Genomic DNA, 5,212 nt, shown 5'->3' with positions numbered 1-5,212 from the left:
GTATATGAATGTGCAGAATAGGCAAATCCACAGAAACAGAAAGTAATTTTTTTGCATGGCCAGGGCTGGAGAGGGATAGGGAGAAAAGGCAGGTGATAGCTAATGCGCCTGTGGTCTCATTCTGTGGTCTTGAAAATATTCTGGATTTGCTGATGGTGATGGTTGCGCAACTCTGTGAATACATGAAGAAACACTCAATTGTATGCTTTCTTTTTTTTTCTTTCCATTTTTTTTGTTGGTACATTATAATTAAACATATCAATCGTGTACTTCAAAATGGTGAATTTCTGGGTGTAAATTATATCATAGTCATGTCAGGGACCTGCTGCCCAGAATCCCTAAGGGTGACCTTGGACCCTCTTCATGTTGGTAGTGGAATAAGATAGCCACGGCAAGGAACAGGAGCCCTGACTCATCAGCATGAGCAAAGAGAAGACTTTACAGACAGAGGCAGAGTATCTCAGGTGCCCAAGGGCAGGAGGGGCAGGTCTTGGAAAGGAGTGGGCAGCCAGCCAGAGCCAAGGCAGCCCCTCTCCCAGCCTCTCCCCCTCTCCCTCTGACCTTCTCAGGCTCTGGGAGTCATGCATAGCTATTTCTTTGCTAGGTAAGTTTCCTCACGTCTGCCCTGAAAGCTCTGTCTATGTACCTCACAAGCTTAGCACAGGCAGATATCTGAGCTCTCCTCTGTGTTGCAATTCCAGGAAATACTGGAGAAGTCTGATTTCTGGATTAATTCCCCTTGGTCAAATGTCCTCTCCAAATTCAACCAGTTAGACCTCAGGAGAGGTTGAGAAAAATGAGCTGCTCCTCATGTATCCTAAGCATGCTTTGGGCCACTAGTCTTTGGGACAGACAGGGCTGGGGAATGCCTGGACCAAGAGCTCAGATGGGCTGTGTCTCTGGGCCCTGCTTCGTCTCTCCATGCATCAGCTCTTTTCTCTTGTTGCAAAGCAAAATATCTAAGTGGAGAGCACTGTCTAACCCAGACTAGGGTGTGAGGTCACCAAAGACCCAGGGCATGCGTGGCAATACAGCAAGTGGCTCCCTCTATAGACACATGACCGGGTGGGAACAGTTCCCAAACAAAGGGAGGGGAAGATAGAACCACAGTTGTCTAAAGAAGCTGGGAAGAAGGGCTGAGAGAGGGCAGGGCCTTAGCTACCTGGCTGACCTGTGAGGGTTTCTTGGAGGAAGGCAGGAGGGTTTCCTTGGGGGAAGAATTTCAAGGTCTTAGTGACCATCTCAACAGCTTCTGATAATCAGGGGAGCATCAGGGGGAGACTTCTCCAATAAAGCACTGTGAAGAACCTGTGAAGAACCCCTAGGTTCAGGTAAACTCTCTGTCCTGACTGCTTCACACACCTGTGAAGAACCTACCAAATGCTCTGTGCTTCCACATTTCCAGAGTATCTCCACGGATAGGTTCCTTTTCTTGCTTTTCAGAGGGGAAACTGGGGCTTTGAACTTCAAAGTCATTTATCTGACTAGCACAAGACTCACTGGGGGATGCTCACTGCAGTGGCCCCTTGGTTGTGGAGGTCTGGATGCCTGTGGCCAGATGGAAGGAGCCTAGATCCAGAAACTGAAGCCACGTGGCACAGGGCCACCTCTAGGCATGTCAGAGTTCCTGTGGGAGCCCACGGGGTGAGAGGCAGGCAGAGTGTCAGGATGTTGGGGAGGTGACACCTCCAAATAAACATCCCAGGGGAGTTAGGCGCCTCCCTAGGATAGAGGCCATTTGTTTCTGAGTATTAAACTGGCTGACCTGGAGACCGGCCAATACTTCTCAGGAAGAAACTCATCCGAAGCTCCACCAGCTCCAAAATGCCTTTCCCAGGGCTTCCCCAGCTCCCCATTCCAGATGTTGGGACTCTTCTGTGACCATCATTGCTGAGGCCACAGGGCTGGGAGTGGTCATTTTGTTCCAGCGAGGTCCTGGGGATCTGTAATCACCATTTACATGTCCCTGTAGGACTCACAGATGAAGCAGACGTGTCCTGGATTCCCCAGAGGGCTGGCTGGGCCAATAGGGGAAGGCACAAAGAGTGGTCATAGATGTCTCTAGAACCACTGTGGCTTACTCTGTAGGTTTGTGGACTCCCCTTTGTTGGAGATGTATTAGCTGAGACCAGATGTCACCTTGGAGGACAGAGGAGTAGAGGACCCTAGTAGCACATGTGATTGAAGCTCCTCTCTGAGCCCTGAGTCTCCAAGTTCCCATATCCTTCCTCCTTCAAGTTCTATTTTCATTCAGTTACCTTCTTTGTAGTTAATACTTCTGTGATGGACATTGTCTCTTGCTCCTCAGAATCTTTCCCACCTGCCCAGCATTCCAGAGCAGCTGCCACCCAGTTCTGATTGGACCAGCCCCACTGCCAGCCCTGGGGATGCCCTGGTTGGCCTCAGCCAGTCAGCATGACCCCATTTCTCACCACAGTGGTGATTGACCTGAAGCAGTCAGGGCAGAGAGTTCACCTGAACCTAGGGGTTGGTTCAGGTGTAGACTGGGACCTCAGCAGGGCACACCAGAGCGAATCTCAGGCCCTCTGTGGGATGGCTATGGGAAGGATCTTTCCCCATCCAGTGGGCTTGATTGAAGAAGCACACTCCTTGGCCTAACGGATGCCCTGATGCCCTCACCTATCCCTTATCCTCCTTCGAGTTATTATCCCCTCACTTTTTTTGAATTATGGTCTGAGTTTTTTTTCTGGCTCCTGGAGGCCTCTCTGCCTGCTCCTGAGGCAGGCTGAAGTGTCCAGTACCATTTGGTGGGATAATTCTGACACCTGGTTCTATGTTGTTCCATAAAACATTTCTCAGTAAAACCTCATTCTAGTTTTCAGAAGTACTTCTCTTCTTTTCTTGATATATTTTTTTTCAAGCCCACTGGATTGAACTCAGGGGCACTCAACCACTGAGCCACATCTCCAGCCCTACTTTGCATTTTATTGAAAGACAGGGTCTCACTGATTTGCTTAGCACCTTGCCATTGCTGAGGCTGCCTTTGAACTTGTGATCCTTCTGCCTCAGCCTCCCGAGCCACTGGAATTACAGGTGTGCACCTGTTGGGGAGGTGCACCACTGTGCTGAGATAATTCTTTATGGGCTCTCTTTCCTTATCTGAGCTTCTCATTTTCCTAGTAGTGTTTCCAGGGATCACCTCCCAAATCACATACTTATCTTCATGTCCTTGTCTCGGGATCTAACAGAAGGACCCTGACGGCTATGGACGACATCCTGTGACCACTGTAGGAGCCACCATAGGAGAGATGAGGACTGTGGGAGGAGACAGGACAGAGGGGACAATGATAAGTGGGGCCCTGGGACATTGGTGAGCCACTGGGCCCACCTTTCTTGAGTTTCTCTCATCCCACACATTTCATTTTTTATGAACAACAAGTTCCCAGTTCAGTTTAACCCAGCTTGAGTTGGGTTTCTGTAACTTGCAAGCAAAAGCATTGTAAGTTATATGACTCACAGCAGGGAGAGCCCTGAGCATAGCTGCTGTGGCTTGAATGAGACCCCAAATGCAACAGTGTTGGGAGGTGGGGCCTTAGGGGAGGTGTTTAGGTGATGAGGATTCTGTATGCATAAATAGCTTAACACCCATCATCTTAGGAGTGGGTGTGTTCTAAAGCAAGCCAGGCCCCCTCTTGCTCTCGCTCTTTTTCACCCACATGATGCCTTCTGCCACATTAGACACAGAGCAGAGGCCCTCACTGGATGTGGCCCCTCCATCTTGGATTTCACAGCTTCTAGAACCATGAGACAAATAAACTTCTATTGTTTATAAATTACCCAGTCTGTGGCATTCAGTTAGAGCAACACAAAAAGAACAGAAAGAATGACCTCACAGGTTGGGTGGTGGACAGTGAATGTGTAATAATAAAGCAATCTGCCACGGAAAACAGAGTCAGAAGGACACAGATGAACTCCCGGCTCTGCCCCTGAGCAATAAAGTGTCGTGGACCACTTGCTTTCCCTTCTAAGGCTCACTTTCCTTATCAATAAAATAGGAAAACTTTCAGGGCTATTGCAAAGGTTAAAATATATAATGTTTGGCTGGGCAAGGTGGTGCACGCCTGAAATCCCAGTGGCTGGGGAGGCTGAGGCAGAAGGATCGTGAGTTCAAAGCCAGCCTCAGCAAATGGAGAGGCGCTAAGCAACTCAGTGAGGCTGTCTCTGAATAAAATACAAAGTAGGGCTGGGGATGTGGCTTAGGGTTGAATGTCCCAGAGTTCAATCCCCAGTAATATATATATATATATATATATATTTATATATATATATATATATAAAAAATCTTTGAGAAGGAGCTAGCATGTACCCAGGGTTCAAAAATGGTAGTTACCATAAATAATATGAGAAAGAAACAAAAGGGGAAAAGAGGAAAGGAAAAGTAAAACAAGGATTTAATCTTTGCCCAAAAGAAGCTTCAGAGCTGGAGCTGGAAGAAGCAGGTCATGTCAGATGTTCTGGGAAGTGAAGGGCTAGGGACAGGAGCCGACATCTGCAGAGCACAGGTGCTATTCTGAGCCCTTTCCTTTACCTTCCTAAAAGTTCACTGAATCTCCCTAAAAACTGCTTGAGGTGCATAACACCACTGTTATCCTCCCACAGAGAAGGAAACCGAGGCCCAGAGAGTGACATCAATCACTTGCACAAGACCTCACAGCAAGCACAGCAGTCAGATCACAGACCCAGATGCTCTGGCTGCAGACTCAGGCTCCTAATCTACTGAGTCTTTGGAGCCTGAGATAAGGTTAATACTGCAGATATTGAGTGGTTTTGGTGACCAGATGGGACATTTGAGCTTTCTCTGGTAAGCAGGAACAGTTTACCCTCACAGGCCTCCAGACAGTGAGAACGTTGCATAAACCCTTGGTCGTTGGCTACGTAGCTAAGGAGTCATCCTAAGAACCAGATTTGCTTTCCATCCTTCCCATGGGAAAAAATCTCCAGTGTATTTTCCAAAAAGGAAACCGGAGAGCTGGGAGGCTTTTGACCCCAGTGAGAGATGAGTTGACGAGGTAGGAGGAAGAATGAAGGTTAAAATAGACCCTAAGAAAGGCACCACGGGGTGGGAAGACCACAACCCCCTTTCACAAGGGGTTGAGAATCATCCTTCCCTGCACATGATGGACTTGCACTTGTGTGAAGGGAGTTTCAGGGCTGAAGGGAGACCTCGAGAGCCTTTGAGCATGGACCCTGG

Source organism: Marmota flaviventris, chromosome 4, assembly GCF_047511675.1.
Source record: "Marmota flaviventris isolate mMarFla1 chromosome 4, mMarFla1.hap1, whole genome shotgun sequence".
NCBI classification, from domain to species: domain Eukaryota; kingdom Metazoa; phylum Chordata; class Mammalia; order Rodentia; family Sciuridae; genus Marmota; species Marmota flaviventris.
This window is presented reverse-complemented; position numbering follows the sequence as displayed.